General features: G+C 38.5%; 2 long non-coding RNA genes across 2 annotated transcripts; one reads left to right on the top strand and one right to left on the bottom strand.

Moving 5' to 3' along the window:
* Positions 1-6,366: 6,366 nt before the first annotated feature.
* LOC130417133 (uncharacterized) lies at positions 6,367-15,832 on the bottom strand. The gene is made up of 3 exons (XR_008906150.1): positions 15,693-15,832; positions 6,739-6,861; positions 6,367-6,651 (listed from the first exon to the last, which is right to left on the bottom strand). It is a non-coding gene; the product is annotated as an uncharacterized LOC130417133 (long non-coding RNA).
* On the top strand, positions 13,487-14,833 carry LOC130417134 (uncharacterized). Its single transcript, XR_008906151.1, has 3 exons — positions 13,487-13,621; positions 13,846-14,110; positions 14,547-14,833. It is a non-coding gene; the product is annotated as an uncharacterized LOC130417134 (long non-coding RNA).
* Positions 15,833-18,159: the final 2,327 nt, after the last annotated feature.

Genomic DNA, 18,159 nt, shown 5'->3' with positions numbered 1-18,159 from the left:
GCACAACACCACTATGTTCAGGTTTAACATTAACATAAATGTTAATTAATGTTAATTAACATTAATACAGCCAAATGAGGGGGGCGCGGTGGCTTAGTGGTTAGCACGTTCGCCTCACACCTCCAGGGTTGGGGGTTCGATTCCCGCTTCCGACTTGTGTGTGTGGGGGTTTCCTCCGGGTACTCCGGTTTCCTCCCCTGGTCCAAAGACATGCATGGTAGGTTGATTGGCATCTCTGGAAAAAATTGTCCGTAGGGTGTGAGTGAGTGAATGAGTGAATGAGTGAGTGCGTGTGCCCTGCGATGGGTTGGCACTCCATCCAGGGTGTATCCTGCCTTGATGCCCGATGACTCCTGAGATAGGCGCAGGCTCCCCGTGACCCAAGGTAGTTCGGATAAGCGGTAGAAAATGGATGGATGGACAGCCAAATGATATCTCCAAAACAAACGTGCCTTTGTAAGGTATGCTATTTGCTTCTCACAAACTGGTTGGGACCATCGAGCTGGATCCAGGACTTCCAGGACCTCCAGACCTGGCACTGCATTTCCTGGAGTCTCTTATAGGGGTAGTTTGCGAAATCAAGAGCCTGAAGCCTTCATCACAATACGAACAGTAGCTTACGCTGCTCTGTTACGATGTGGTGAATGTAAAGGCAGTAAGACAGGTAAAACTGGCACTACTTCGCAAGGTCTTGTTGGCATGGCTGATAATAAAAGGCCAGAAAGTCACTGCAGAGGGAGCGGCTCAGGTGTTACAGATGGTGGAAACACTAGTAAAGACAAAGATCTTTTTCATTTTAAAACTCCTTAAACAGGGCCTGTAAATTAGGCCTCTGTTTTTGTTGCATTTTGTTTTCCAAGAAAATTTTCAGATGTGAGACATATCACTTTTTACTGAAGCATTGAGTTTCATTTCTGCATTTCTGCTTTTTGTCATTTTGATCTAAATGGAGAAGAGCAGTGTCAGCTCATTTTTATCTTGCTCATTTGTTTCATTAGTGATGTCGCTTCACTTTAGAGGTTTACTCAATCGAATTTTACACTGAATGTTTATATCGGATAAAAGGTGATCGGATGACAAGTGTACGAAAGAGGCACACATCTGTCCACACCTGCTGTTGTAAACCGTCTATTTTGACCACTTCTGTCCTGATTTCCTCAAGAAATATCTGAAAAAGCATACATATTTACCAAGGTATACACCCTGACTGGTTAAATGTATTTGCTTTTTCAGATATCTCATTTGAACAGAGGAAATCAGTGCATGCAATGTACATATACTGTATGAGCACGACCGTCTTTAAAATCCTTATTACCATAGACATTAAAGACGCCGTATTGGTTGTTTCACTCTGTTGCTGCAATACATCAAAGAAGCCGCCATATTAGTTAAGGCAAAACCCCACCAAACCTATATAGTTGAATGGGAGAGCTGAGCTTTTTCGGTATGAAAATCACAATCACGTTTACATTTCTAAACACATTTTTATGGTTTATAATCTATGTAATGTATAAATTTACAATGTCTCTAGCTGTTTTGATATTTAAAATGTATTTTGTTATAAGGAATTGTGAAATATCCATTAAGTGTTCATGTTATTCAGGTGAATCTGATTTGTTATATAGCCTATACTTGACAAGCAAAATAACAAAACAACCACATGTTGAAGTATCAGTATCAATCAGAAAATAGAACGCAGACATGTTGAGATTGTTTCTGAGTAGTATTTAAATCATGGAACGTAAAGACCAGTTAATAATTCAACTTTCATAACATCTAAATATGAACTTCACTGGGGAAACAACTTTTTGTCATCATTTTAGACATATTCAAAGATAAAATATATTTTTTTAATAAATCTGATAAAACAGTTACAGCAGTAAAACATGTATGTGATAAACAAACAACCCTGCACTGCATTATAAATAGTATGAAATAGCAGTATACAGCAGTGGGCATGTATTCAAATACAAAATACTTCACCCTTAACATGAAAAGGCCCGTGGGGAGGTTAACACTTAAAATTTGTTTTGTTGAAAGTAATTTAGTTGAAACCCACCAACATGGTCATCAGTGTTTACTTGAGTTGGGCTCTCTACTACTAGAATTTTCGTGGACTGTGCCTCTGTGCTTTTAAAGTACATTTCTTACATTGGCACCAGTCAAGTGGTGTTGGTTGTCATCTTACTACTTGATAGACTGATCACATCTGATTCTGAATAAAAATTGTACCTTCAGGAAATTTGTGTGTATTCTAATGCCTTAAAAGTTTTTTAGAAAACAAGAAGCACATTTATACTTACAGAAGAGTTTGGAATCACACAGACATCAAGAATCAATGTATAAATCTCAACAATGGTGACAACAAAAGAAAACATCATCCTGCGTCATGAATGAGTTTTGTACTATGATGTTACCCAGCATGCATTTCTGCATGACACTTTCTTTTGTTGATTCTCCCCATTGTTGAGATTCATACACTGATTCTTGATGTCTGTGTGATTGTTGATAGTTTAAGTTTTTGCTTGCATCCCATTTTCACAAATCTTTCTCAACATCAAAAGGTTCTTTCAAGATCAGCTCACAATCCAGATGAGATCAGTGAATCAACCACATGTAGCAGGATGTGGATGTTTGTTTATTGATACTTCCCACTAGATGGGGTGAATGGTCGGTCTAAGGCCGAGCCCTGTAAGTGACCGGCTGGTTACTCAACTCAACTTTATTTATATAGCACTTTTTACAATTTTCATTGTTACAAAGCAGCTGTACACGAGACACATTGACTACAAGAAAAACAACTAAAGGCATATACCTGTAAAAACAAGAAAAAGGTGAAAACAACAAAAGGCAGACATACAAATGCTCCACACAAACAATATGCATACATACTTACAAACATTGACATAGACGCACACACGAAAACATGCTCGCACACATGCACAGTAAAAGCACACATTTGAGAAAAAGGAGAGAGAACCACAGGTCAAATATTAAATGGACTATAAATTCTTATATGTAGTATTAATTATGTCTAACTTCATAATTCTAAAGTCGATATAGGCCTGTAATTCCCTAGTTCTTTAGGGTCGAGTTTGTTTTTTTGACAAGGGGCCTTATAACAGCCACCTTAAATGCTTTAGGCACATGTCCTAATGTCAGAGATGAGTTAATAATACTAAGAAGAGGATCTATAATTTCGGGGAGCATTTCTTTCAGTAGTTTTGTAGGTATAGGGTCTAGCATGCATGTTTTTGATTTAGATGATCTAATGATTTTAGACAGTTCATTGTGATCTACGGTAGAAAATAATTGCAATTTTATCCCTAGGGGTGCTGTAGTTAGTTTGTTCAGCGGATTTCACTACAGGTTGCATTGTTATAATTTTTTCTCTTATATCTTGGATTTTACTTGTGAAGTAGTTCATAAATTCATCACTGTTATGCTGATAATCAGAATCCGAAGTCGCTGACGACTTATTTTTTGTTAATTTAGCCATTGTGTTAAATAAGAACCTAGGGTTGTGATGGTTTTCTTCTATTAGTGATGAAAAGTAGGCGGATCTAGACGTTTTTATGGCATTCCTGTATTTTCGAGTATTATCCTTCCATGCTATACGAAATACCTCTAAATTAGTTTTCTTAAAGTTGCGCTTCATTTTCCGGGACGCTTTTTTTAGAGTCTGAGTGTTTTCATTATACCACGGTGTTGGGCTGCCATTTTTAAACTTTTTTAAACGCAGAGGAGCAACTGTGTCTAATGTTTCCGAGAAGGTAGAGCTAAAATTTTCAATAGTAATGTCAAGATGGTCATCGTTTTTACTCATGCTAGATATTTTAGACAATTATCGAGAAACGCATCTTTGGTAGTTGAAGTAATTGTTCTACCATATTAGTAACAAGGAGGTTGATTTGCAGCCGTAGGCCATTGAAGCAAACATAATATCAGATAATGATCTGAAATGTCTTCACTCTGCTGAACGATTTTAACATCGTCCACATTTATACCATAAGAAAGTATTAAATCTAAAGTATGATTACGAAGGTGAGTGGGTCCTGACACATGTTGACTAACGCCTATGGAGTTAAGAGGGTCTTTGAAAGCTTTCCTAAGGCATCTGCATCATTATCTACATGGATGTTAAAGTCACCGACGACAAGGACTCTATCTGCGGCCAGTACTAGTTCTGATAAGAACCCACCAAAATCTTTAATAAAATCTGTGTGGTGCCCTGGGGGCCTATATACAATAGCTAGAATAAATTTTAAAAATGTTTTGTCCTAAGTATTAGGTGTTGATACGTGAAGTACCATGACTTCAAAAGAATTGTATTTAAAATTAGACTTCTGAGAGGTAATAAAAGAATTCTTGTAAAGTGCAGCGACACCTCCCCCTCTACCTTTTAGACGAGGCTCGTGTTTATAGTAATAATCATGGGGAACGGATTCATTTAGAGTAATATAATCATCTGGCTTTAGCCATGTTTCTGTCAAAGCATGTCTATTTTATGATCGGTTATCAAATCGTTTACAAAAACTGCTTCATTTGAGAGAGATCTAATATTAAGCAATCTGTGTCGTAAAAGTTGATTATCTGTATTTTGTTCATGTTTGATTTGTTTAACGTTTATTAGATTACTTTCAAGAGGTTTACGCATTATCTTATTTTTGCTTATCCAGGGGACAGACACAGTCTCTATTTTATGTTGTTTGTGAGAAGGGATTATTACATGTTGTATATTTTGTGTATTCTGAAACGTGAGATGGCAACCAGACAGTTGGTTAAGCAGTTCTGTTTCCTTTCAGTCCAAAAGTTCAGTTTGTGCATAACAGCACAAACTGAACTTTTTCAGTGAAACTCAGTTGTGTTCTACACAGTACGTTCTTTTCACACCAGGTTTTGGGTTCTAGGTTCCACATGTATTGCAAGATTAAAGTAGACATCTGCAAATTTAAAGACTGAACAGAAATAACACTACATTACAACACATTAAATGATTATAGACCAAATCTACCACAGTTGTGTAATAAACTCACAGTGGAACTACCTATGTCAGATTAATTACTATGATTTGGCTAAACTTAATTAAAACATATATGTAAACTAGTTCGTTTCGGACTTGAAGAAAGGAGTCGGGGTCGGCGTGGCTGGGAAAGCAGTAAGAATTTATTTCTTTTCACTTCCGGGTTTCATACACTTCCGGTTCTTAAATAAACTGCTTCTATGGTTCACAATAAACAGAGATTCTTTCTTGCTTCTTTGGCCACGACTTGGCTCCTGTGTGACAACTTTCCCAGCCGCTCTCTCTCGCCTTTCTGCCGACCCGTCGGTTCCTTTTGAAGCGTCTCCTCGCCAATTACTGTAACAAGAAGCAGGTGATTTCACTAAGTGGTTGATCTGCCTACTTACCGTCTTTCTCCCGGCTCTCTCTCTCGCCGCAGACCGTGCTGAACCACGCCCACCTCTCCACAATATATATTAAACTAACTTCAATACTGAAGACAGCAGATCACTTTATTACAAACTTTTACTATACTTAAATCATGATACTATAACTATTACTTAAATAAAACCATGGTTAATTTTTGAGAGGGTGCTTTTATCATCTGTTAAACTAAAATACAAGTTCTGAATAAATCATTATATTTCAAGATAAACTAACAGTTGCTTTTGCAACAAGTTTAGAGGCCAATATAATCACTTCGCCAACTTTAACGAATAACTATAATATTGTTGTCCAACTTGTATTAATGTCCTTTTGTTGCTAGAATTTTTAAGTTCATCCAGTTCCGCATATCACACAATAAAACTCGTTTTCTAGAACTGCATCATTGGGATCACAAAAATAAATTTAGATGGAAGCCCCCCCGCTCCTCCCGGGCCTCTCCAGCCGGCCCCGTCCGGCCCTCCCGGGACTCTCCAGCCGGCCCCGTCCGGCCTCCCGGGTCTCTCCAGCCAGCTCCGTCCGGCCTCCCGGGTCTCTCCAGCCGGTCCCGTCCGGCTATCCTGCCCAGCCGCCAGAGCCCGCTGCCCAGCTGGTCCAAGCTAACCCCCATATGAGCTCCCGGACTAAGCCCAAATATTTTTGGGGGAGAGCCATATGGGAGGGATAGCCCTCCAGGCTTCCTGAACGGCCGGCGCCCTCCAGGCCTCCCGAAACGGCCGGCGCCCTCCAGGGTTCCAGATCTGGACTTATCATCCTGGAGGCCTTCCATCCCACCATGTCTTGTCTTCCCAGCACCCCCCCCTTCCCCCTTTGGTACTGTTTTGGCGCGAGGACGCGCCTTGTGGAGGGGGGATAATGTCACAGTTGTGTATGTTATGTTTGTTTTTTTCCTCCCCTGGTTTGTCTCATTATTAGTTAATTGTTTCCTTGCCTGTTTTCACTTGTTTCATGATGAGTTCATGTCTTTTCACCTGTCCCTCATCTTTGTTGATTAGTCCCGCACCTGATCCTGTTTTCCCGGAGTGTCTTCCTTATGTATTTAAGCCCTGTGTGTTCCTTAGTTCTTTGTCCAGTATTGTTAATGTTACCTAGTGGTGTGTTCATGGTTCCTTGTTTTCCTTTTGGTTTTTGTATTTAAAGTACCTTTTGATTTGTATCCTGTTGTCCGAGGCTCTTGTCAACCAGCACCCCTGACAAAGACGTACCTAGTTCAGAAGTAGTTAGTAGACGTGCATTTTTAATAAAATTCTAACATTCGCCGTCGTAATTTCGCCGGTGGTTGACGTTCCTACCATGACATCGCCGTGATGTTGCCGCCAGTCTGTCGTCTGCGTTCCCTATCAAATCCATTCATAACTCCATGCGGACTGACGGAGACGAGAGGGTAAGCTGCTCCTTGACCTTGCCTGTTAAGGCTTCGAATTGGCAGAAAAAACATATCATAAGTGAGTAGCCAAATTTGCACAAACCATACCCCATATTAATGCGTCTGGACAAATGTATGTGTTTAAAAAAGTCTGGACAAAAGTACGTGTGAACAAATGTGGTAATTAAAAAATAGGTTGTTTTCAAATCATTTATGCAAAACGAAATACTATTTGAAAAGTTCTGTTTACTTATTTTGTGGATGGTAAAACAGTGTACACACTATTTGTAGTAAGTGCATAAATACATGTATTTGTGTATATAAGTGTTCCAGGTGTTACTTGGTGAACTTTCATGAGTGTGTTAAAGGGGATCACTAATTGCTGATAATTGATAATAGATACGTTTAAACTATCCATCCATCCATCCATTTTCTAACGTTTAAACTAGTCATAGTTATTTAACACCCCATGATGACCCTATAGGAATTAGTAAAATGTTATTTTTTTATGATTTACCTGTCTGATTCATGGACTATGTGTACTCCAGATGTGTCTAGATATTACAATCACCTGAGCAACAGTTACATTTATTGTTACACATTCCAGTGTAGTTTTTAATATATGTAAGACAGTGACAACTAAGGATACTTTATGATCATAAGCTTTGGATACAAGGGTCTGCTAAATTACTATATGTAAATTTAAGTTTTGTAAATATTTTATGGGGATGGTACTTTGTGCTTCAAAGCAACCTTAAGCTTTTACTGTGTTTGAACAGGACTCTTTTGACAGTGTAACCCCTGCTGGAGTCACCCACGCTGATGTAGCCATCCTTTCCAACTCTGCAATTACCTCTCCCTCTGTGGGCTCCTCCTCACCTATTTTTTCAATTGCCTCAGCCTCCATGGACACATCTGGCTACACTTATAAAGTTACCATTACCTCCGTGGACTTTACTGATCCAACTGTGTCATCTGTTTTTATGGAGGGATTCACTTCCATTTATGGTGTTAGTTCTGCCTCCAATGATTTTTCCCACCCAACTGATTTCCCTGACTATATTGACTCTCCCAACTCAGTCTTCACCTCTGCATCCACCAGCACATCAATGAGTGACACTAGGTAACATTTATTTTACTATGGAGCTACAATAATATGGACCTACTTTGCTCATTGTCTGTGATTCTTAGCAGTGGAAGTGTCCACTGATGCATTCAGTTTGTCACTGTACAGTACTAAAAGAACAGTAAAGCTTGAACCTAGCTGAATCCTATACAGGCCTTTCTGAAATGTTGGTAAATTAAATTGCTACAACATGATTTGGACATTCACATATCTTATTGTATTACACTTTAAATACATACTTATGACAACTTTTATAACTTTGCTGTTCTTACTATGTTTTGTAGGCATGACTTGAAGGGGGTGCTCCTAAGTTTACAAACAGCCGTAGATCTGGTTGAGCCTGGATCATTTGCAAACTGTGTAAATGTTTGAAGGTCAAGGGTGCTACAATGTGCTTTGAGGACATTCAACAGACGGGTATTTAATCCATATAACCAACTAGATGTCGTATTTGTGGATTCCTTTGGAACTGGTGAGAAGCAGTTTGTTGCAGCTTAAGAATCAACTGGAATTCATAAGTGTAATTGATCATTAGTGTCTTATTGAGTCTAACGCAGTCTCGCAGTTTCGTTTCCTTTGTTTGCGTCCGCTGAGTCATGCGCTGTTAGTTTGCATTTGTTTGCGTGTTATTATTGGGAGATATTGGAAGGCGTGTCCTGCTGAATTTAATTGCGTTATTAAACTGGTATTTAAGTGCGATTGACCACCGCGTGCAGCGGTCGCGTACAGCCCTCATTGCGCTCTACCTGCGCGACTCCACCGAGCAAGGACACCGACAAGGCACTTGAGTATTAGGTTTTGCACTTTGACTATTGCACTTTATTTATTCTTTTATTTCATCTTTATTCTCTTTTCTTTACTTGTCTTGAACATTCCTTCATTTTTCACTATGCGTTTTCTAATCCCTACTGTCATTACAACTCGTAAACCAACGGTAAGTCGTAGAAGCCCACGCATTACTAATGCTAACAACAACCTGCGCATTCTTTCAGCATCCAAAACTACCTCTATTACAATTCCCATTGGTTTATGGAACTGCCAGTCAAGGAAACATGGCTATTCCTATCACTGCTATGCGGATGATACACAACTCTACCTGTCTTTTCGCCCTGACGATCCGACTTTTTCTGCACGCATCTCAACTTCACAGATCAAGTTGCCAGCACCGTCCGGTCGAGTAGATTCATCCTCTACAATGTTAGGAAAATTAGACCCTTCCTATCAGAGCATGCTACACCACTACTACAGGCTCTGGTCCTGTCCAGTCTGGACTACTGCAATGCGCTACTGGGTGGAACTCCAGCTTGCACAACAAAACCACTACAGATGATCCAGAATAATGTGGCAAGAGTTATCTTTAATGAACCGAAGAGAGCACACGTCACTCCTCTACTCATTAAGTTACATTGGCTCCCAATAGTCGCTCGCATCAAATTCAAGAATCTGCTCCTGGCCTTCAAGACCACCACTGGTTCTGCACCACCTTATCTACACTCGCTAATGCAGACATATGTACCTGCCAGATCCCTAAGCTCTGCAAAGGAACACCGTTTTGTTGTGCCATCCCATAAAGGTAAAAAAATCTCTCTCACGCACATTCTCCGGATCTGTTCCACCTATGTGCCCGCTGCTACAATATCTGCAGATTCTGTAGCCATCTTTACGAAACGTCTGAAAACACATCTCTTCCGTCAACATCTAACTGATCTGTTCTGACTTTATGTTCTTCTCTACTCTGAGAAAAAAAAAACTGTGTTAGGTTATATGAGATTGGTCTTATTTTTGATTGCACTTATGCTTTTGTTGCACTTATGCTGTCCCAATTGCTTCCATTGTCTACCCCACCTGTAAGTCACTTTGGATAAAAGCGTCTGCTAAATGACAAAATGTAAATGTGGTGAGGGATCTGTTGATACTTGTGGTCCTACCCGGGAGTTCCTCCGGCTACTGATTAAAGATCTTCTGGAGTCACAATTCATTGTTGGACCCCATAACTGCAAGAGCCTTGCAATTGATTCTCTTGGTGGGTAGATTTTTTTGTTACATTTTAAAAAAAGACTGATTGATTGATTGACTATTTGATAGACTGATATTTCACTGAACCACAGACCTGCCAATCTCTTCAGTGCAGCAGGTTGTAGGTTGTCAGGTTTTGGCAGAGACGAAACAGACAGAATGGTAAGTATATAAGTTTAATTTGCAGAATGGATCGGTACAACGAAATAGGTGAATATCCGGTAAGATGACAAAACAGATGGAAACTTATCCGTAGTGTAACCAAGTCTCTCTCTTTATCTTGCTGATAAAGCTGATGATGATGAATTCCTTTGCAGGCGGGAAGAAGATTCGCTGAGAAGATTGGGACAGTAGGTAGGAATACAGGTACGTATGGTATAGAAACTGTGTCATGTGTAGACGAGATCAGACAATAAGTGAATGTTGGTCTGTGGTATAAATGGGTGCACTGCTGATGAGGTCCAGGTGATAGTGATTAGTAATCGGGTGACAATGAGCGTGTGAATGACTGAGTGGGCGGAGTGAGGGAATGAGTGGAGTGAGATGGTGATGGAATCCTGACATAGGTAGGATTTTTTACCTCAAAGTAACTTGGTACTCAAATGAAGCAATAGCAAAAGAAGAGTGTTCAACCATCAAAGTGCTTGGTTCATATAGCAAGCCGGGATAACTTACAAATGCGTTGTATATCATTATCATTAGAAAGATTGTAAGTCCCTTGAAGGGATACTTCCACATCTGTATTAAAAAAAAAATCTGGTGAACACAGAGAAAGATATTTGGTTAAATGCTTGTTACCAAACAGTGTTGACTACCATAAAATAAAATTACTTTAAAAAAATTGTCCTGAAAAGAAGATATTTTGAAGAATATAAGACAGCAGTTCTGGGGCACTTTTGACTAACATTGTATTTACTATAGGAGTCAATGGGGGGGCAACATCTGTCTAGTTATAAGCATTCTTCCAAATATCTTTCTCTGTGTTCATCAGAAAAAAGAAATGTATACAGGTTTGGAACAACTATATAGTGAGGATGGTGAGTTTGGCCTACAGTCTTTGGTTGTTGTGGGGCAAGACGTTTTTTGGTTGATATCTGGGAGCTTGCAGCAAAAGAGCGGGAAAGTATTATCCCAGCATACACCAGTCCTTCATTTTATGTGAGAAGCTTAAAAGTGGAGATGCTGGAGAGAGGGAAAATGTGCCTGGTGGGAGCGGCTGTGGCACTGGTGTTTCTGGTTTTCTATGTATGTTTTCCATAAGGTTTCCCTTTGTTTCTGATTCTTGGAACTGATTTATTGTGTCACAGCCAGTCTCTGCAGGTTGTTTACACATTTGTTAATTCAATATCATACCTGAATGTGAAATGAAGGCAGAATGAAAAAGTGCCTGTTATATATAGCATGTAATGTAGTTTCCAGCCAGTATTACAATATATTTTGCATTTGAAAAAGCAGGAGAAATCGGACATTTTGCTGCATAATAAAAAAAAATACATAAAACCTTTACTATTATTTTAAATTGGTATCTTAATTTCACTTGTACAGGCTTATCAAGAGGAACATACAAGTTGTTGGGGATGATAATATCAGTCTGCCTGGTCTATGGTGGAGTGGGACCATGTGTGTTTTCCACACGGCTGTTTTCATAGCTCTCAGGGGTCCCTGCTCCACAAGTGACCAAAGCAGAGGTCTATGACACAGTGCTGCATAACCAGCAGGACAAGGTACAATATAAATCCGTTTTTGGTCTTTTGATCTTAATATTGAATCTAAAATGTCATTTACACCTTAACTGCAAGGCAAAAATAATCTCTTTGTGTTGTGCTGTTTTTTTTTTCTTCAGGGGAGCTCTGTTGAGTAGATATAGATGTAATATTAAACCTTTATGAATTTAAATTAAAACCCATTGATTACCATGCAGTTCAATTTTGCACCTGCAAAGGACAGTATTGTGTAAAAACAACTAGAATATCAACATACATTACTGTCATTATCGTACACTGAAACAAAGCAAAATACTTTATTATAATTGAGACATTGTGTAGCTATTTTTGGGCATTAGGACAACACTCCACATTTCCAGAAGAAAAGGGAATTTCTAATAGAACCTTTTACTAACTTTCAGATCCAAAGGGCAGAAACTATTGCAGAGCCCCACACAGCCATGGTGGAGGCTTCAGACAACCTTAACATGCTTGGTGCATTGTGTAATTTTTCAACCCTGGAAGAAAGACACGATCGTATAAAGGCAGCAATACTGCAATATAAGCTCTACTGATGATTAAGAAATATTTGAAATCTGACAACTTTTGTTTTTATCTGTTTGGAAGACTGAAAGATGTCACGATACGATAGTGAGTGAGGCAGAACCCAAATGCAGGCAGGTCAAGGTAACAGACAGACTTTATTAAATAAACCATACCCACGATGGGGCAAAACAGAGACTAGTACTTACAAACAGAAAACTTTCCATGAGGGGAACAAAACGAAACAGCTAATAAATAATAAGTCCAAAGCACGAAGTCCACATACGGAACTCACAGGGAGAAAACACACTCAGGGTAATCCAAAAACCACCAGGAAGAGTAACACAGGGCAAGACAAGAAATAGTAATACAATAGAGCGACGAGGTGTGAAGGGAAACAGAGCTACTAAATAGGAACATGATAACAAGGGGAGATTGCGCAGGGACGGAGAAGGGCAGGTGGCAAGACTAAACACTAATGGGACACTAACGGAGAAACAAGGGGGCGGAGCTAAACGGAAAACCGATGTCTCCACATAAAACAAAACATACACACACGACATGTTACTGTAACAACCCTGTCCCAAAGGAACGAAATCCAAGAACAGAAAGGACAGGATCGTCACAAAAGAAGGACTAAAGACTTTGGGGGTGCTAAATGCCATAGAGCAGCACTCTACAGTTATGGAGGAACTATTTTGTGGTTGCCCCCCTCCCTTGTCATCTGCATCCCTGCTGGACCTCTTTAAAGTACAGTATTCTCTAAAAGGTAGTAACAGGAGAGCCTTGGAAGTTGCTGTGGGCCACTGACGGGATTGGATCATTGAAGTTGATGGTGAGTCCATGTCATTTTATTTTTAGCATATAGTTTTGTAATTGATTTTATTAGCAAGGTATACAATTAAGTAGATATGTGTGCCTCTAATTTTTTTATATGATGGCAAAATATATAATGAATAGTGTGCCCTACAGTGGCATTAAAGGAACTGCGCAGAAAATGCATGCTGCACTCCTTAGCCCTTTTTCAACCAAAAGAGTTTGCGCTCTCCTGGCATTTGTCGTTGCTAAGTAATCATGGGTCACGCCGGCCGTTGAGTGGAGGAGGGGTAGGTGGGGTATTAAGGTGGCTGATATGCAAGGTATGTCACTGCTCGCCAAAAGACAACCACAGAAAGGTTCTAAACTGGACAAAGTTTATTTGGAGCCCCTTAATGGGATAAAACATAAAAATACTTGTAATATAGACATTTACTGAATTCTCCCTAAAATCCTACCAATTAATTTAATTGATTTCTGTTTATTTTGTGTAATTTGCAAGATCTTTTGTTAACATGATTTTGGGTGACATTTTTGACAATCTCCGTCGTGAAGTTGACGTTATTTTGGTGCTCCTCTTTAGTTCTTATGAGCACTTGGGAGAGGTAAGCGGTTTTTGAGCTTTTATCTTTAAAAGTGATCAAATTTGCCTGAAATGGTCAAAAATATGCTTATATGTTGATGTAATATGTGTTATGAGGGGTCATATAATGTTTTATCTTTCGTTTTATATCTAGATTGGGTAGTCATGAAATGTATTCGGCATGTTAAGGGAATTGGTGTGTTATCAAAACTGCATGACTTCTAATATATATTTTATATTGTGTAGGAGGTGTACAAGGTTTATGTCATGCCTGATGGTGACATTTGATCTTTGATATATCGCAGACCACTTGGGAAATAAACCTCCTTGAGATCTCCAGAGCTGTTGGTTGTCCGGTCTTTTCTATTACACACAACGCATGTCTCTATAACTTCAGTCGATTTGGAAAAACAACAATGGGTGGTTACAGCATCATCCACTTCAAACAATTATCAACAAATATTTTTGGAATCTTCATGTGTCAACTCAGCCATAAAAAAATAATATTCCAGTCAGTGGACCTATGTATTGTTTTTCAAACAATTGTTTTAAAAAGTTCTCATTTTGTGTATATTTTATTAATAATTTGTTAGCATATGGATACATTATAATAACTTGTATGTTCCCAAAACATAGTTACCATCTCAGTGGAATCTAATGGAAATCTTAGCATGTCAACACATATGCGTCACTCGTTACCTTGGTTACACAAGAGACTGACATATTCTCTGCACGCATTCTATTAACACGATGAAGTTAGACAACCAAGTCAAAAATTCCCAGCCGAAAACAGTTTGTAATCATGCCTTGTTGTACCAGGCACATTTGGAAATGTAACTTTAATAGTATCAGACTGTACATAGAACGGTTTCGGCGCGTTGGTGGAAAAGCACTCTTCGTGTGTCCCTATTTCTTTTTTAATTAATGCTTTGATTTTAATGTTGCAGACGGAGATGCAGATGTGGAGGTGGATGGTGGGGACAGACTTTGTCACCCTACAGGATGTTCTTGTTTGCTTTAGGGGCATCTGCCATACTTGTATTTGGATTCAAAGAGAATCCAAATATAACATTTCTCCATGAGAACATCGATGGCAACCAGCGGGTTTTCCCTGAAGCAAATACATGCAGCATGACTTTGAAGTTGCCCATTGGACAAGAATATGACGAGTTTTGTCATTTTATGACAGCTGCTCTTTTACTATCTCCAACGTTTGGGTTAGCATAAAAGCATGCTGTCCCAACTATTATCACTGTATTTTTTTTCTTTCATAATCATTGTTAATAAACTCTTATTTCACTTATAATTGAATTTTTGAGTTTTCCTTGCCGTGACAATTTATATGCTTGTTTTCACACGGGGACATAAAAATGTCCCTACAAGGTATTACTATACTATACATAATACACAAGTCTACAGTTAGTGAAATTAAGTATAACAAAACAAACTAATATTTAACAACTCAAGTTATTAAAACTGATGAGGTCCAGATTTTCACTTCCATATTACTATTGTTTTAGTATTACAATTTCTTTAAGTACAGTTATGTAGATTCTTGATTACAGCTATGCCTTACCATAAAACTTATGTCTATATTTCTGTAATTAATCTTACCATATCACTGTCACGGGTGCGCCACAGATAAATGACAAGAGATAATCCAAAAACTAATGATTTACTTCTGTTAAAAGCAGAACCTTTTTATGATAAAAGTTTGATTCACTTATTACTTTTAACTACACACAGTATTACAGCGTTTTTTAATCCATAAATTTGTTTCTATAGTAAAAGGAAGTTTAAAAGTGTAAAAATGTACATTTACAAATAAAAATAAAAACATTATACAGTAGCCAAGGGGTGAATAAAGGAAGTATAAAACGGGCCTACAAAAATTCAATGTAAAAATGTAAACATTGAATTGTTAATATATTGTTTATTGTTTAGCACGTAGCCCTAGTAACTCATATAAGTCATATAAACAATTTTACAACACTGATCTCAAGATGAATTTTGAAAAACTTCTGCTCATGAGATAAGAAAAAACAAAAGCTTATGAAAGCAAAAGATAAAAGTTTTTTCAATCTTATAATCACCTTTGAATCTATGCATCTTGAATTAAACAGTTCCATATTCGTCGGATGGTATATCTTCTTGATGGAAAGCTGGAGAAATACAAAACATGAGAGAACAAACTATGCCTGTATCCAGCATTTATTTTTTACAGATATACACAGGTATCTAGTGGCTCAAACTTGTCTTTACAGATTAACTTCACTTCTTTCCAACAGACCATACAGTAGACATGTTCACACATCACATTACTGCAGACTTTAAAGTAAAATTAACCTTTTTCAGTTATTCCAGTTAAATATTGGACAGGACTTCATTCTCTTCACTCTTCTTTCTTACTCCGCCGAACACCAGGTGCTTTATGTCACATTTTAATTTCTTCTGGTTATTTCATCGGTCAACAGCTCTGGTATTTCATGGAAAGGGTAATACATTGTCGCTGTGTTTGATAGTACAACATCAGCACCAAACACATTTAAAGCAAAATCATACAAGCAACAGTAATATCACATTTTTTTTACGCAGCTGACACTGCATTGTGTTAAATTTGGCATGAATATCCAATGCCACATATACAAGACCGACAACATTTTTACACATCCCAGTGCCTAGCATTAAAGTATAACGTTATTATTTGTACCTCAGCTTTGTTTTGCCATAGATCATTAAGAAAAAATAACAGTGTGTAAATATTTTTTACATTTATAAAAATTATAAAAATGATTGCAACTTATTGAGATATTAAGGCCCTACATATATCCCCAACCTGCACCTTATGAATAAAAGTGAATTTTAAGTCTTAAAACAACTTAAATGAAAACAAATGCCATTATGCTCTTTAAAGTAGTAAAAAAATTGGTGCTTTTTCAGCAGGAGGCAGCCTTGAAATCCGGTCTCCCTCGCGCCGCAACCAAGACTTCATGTCTTACACCACTTGAGTAACTGCTTCACACTGAATGGTTCGGAATCTCTTTGTTTTTCCAACAAAGCAGGCTATTTGTATTGAGTGTAAATAGACACGCCGTACATTTAACTACGTTTACTAACTGATTGTATTACACAATTTCTGTACACAAACATCTGCTTGCTGCAAGATTTATTTGACCTTTTCCTAAGGTACAATAATGAAAAAAATTAATTGCTCACGATGAATAATTTTCCTAAGCATCTGCGTTGATTGTTTAATAAAATAAATATTACGCAATATAACTGTGTTTCTGCATTCCAGTATTCGAGTCCTACTATATAAGCATTATTATTGGTTATTTTTTTGTGGTAAAAGGCAGAAAGTTACATCAGACCACATAGCGCAGACATCGCGTTAATTCTCATGCGTTATGTTGTGTTCAGGCCAAACGCGAATACCTGCGTGAAGTTGGCCCCCCTCCAAGCACAAAACATTTGCAAAATAGTCTCAATCGTTTGTGCTAGTTTGTGCCGTAAAAAAAAATGTTTGCGCTGCTTCAGTTTTTCAGATATTAGAAGAATAATTTTAGGTCATTCGGAGGTCACTCATTCCCCCGACATCCTCCACCCAGTAACCTCCAATCAGGGCCACTGAATGCAGCTATAACTTCAAAATGCTGTCATCTGATTTAAGTTTAGCATTAGATACCAAGTATTCTAACTTTAGCATTAATGTGACAAGTAGTCCGTCTTTGCTCTTGATTGGGGATGGAATTGTCTGAGCTGGTCGACTTTCTCTTGGGTGAAGATGGAATTTCCTGAGATGGAGCTGGGCTGGTCAGTCAGTCTGCAGGCTCTCGCAGGAGGATGGCATGAGATTTTCAACTGTAGCTGGCGTAATCTCCAGCTGGGTATGGGGATATGACTTTAATCTTGGCCTGGTGGAATCTCTTACTGCCTCGGGTTGGGCATCCCGAGGCGGAGGCAGAAAGAGAATAATTAGCGTAGCTGCTGTTCATTAACTATGCATTAAGTGAAAGCTTGGCTGAAAAGATGTGTCTTTAATCTAGATTTAAATTGGGAGAGTGTGTCTGACCCTCGAATAGTATCAGGAAGGCTAGTCCAGAGTTTAGGTGCTACGTATGAGAAAGCTCGTCCCCCTTTGGTGGATTTTGTTATTCTAGGTGTTATCAAAAGTCCTAAATTTTAAGATCTTAGAGAGCGTGATGGGTTGTAATGTGATAAAAGCTCGGTTAAGTAAGTAGGTGCTAAACTGTTCAGGTCTTTGTAAGTAATTAAAATAATTTTAAAATCAATACGATACTTAATGGGTTGCCAGTGAAGCGATGATAAAACTGGGGTTATGTGATCGTATTTTCTTGACCTGGTAAGAACTCTGGCAGCTGCATTCTGAACTAACTGTAGTTTGTTTATCGATGATACAGGACAACCACTAAGTAGAGCATTACAATAGTCAAGCCGTGAGGTCACAAATGCATGAATAAGCTTTTCTGCGTCAGCAACACATAAAATATTTCGTAATTTGGCAACATTTCTAAATTTGAAGAAGGCTGTTTTTGTGAC

The sequence above is a fragment of the Triplophysa dalaica genome, unplaced genomic scaffold, assembly GCF_015846415.1.
Source record: "Triplophysa dalaica isolate WHDGS20190420 unplaced genomic scaffold, ASM1584641v1 Contig19, whole genome shotgun sequence".
Classification (NCBI taxonomy): domain Eukaryota; kingdom Metazoa; phylum Chordata; class Actinopteri; order Cypriniformes; family Nemacheilidae; genus Triplophysa; species Triplophysa dalaica.
This window is presented reverse-complemented; position numbering and strand designations above follow the sequence as displayed.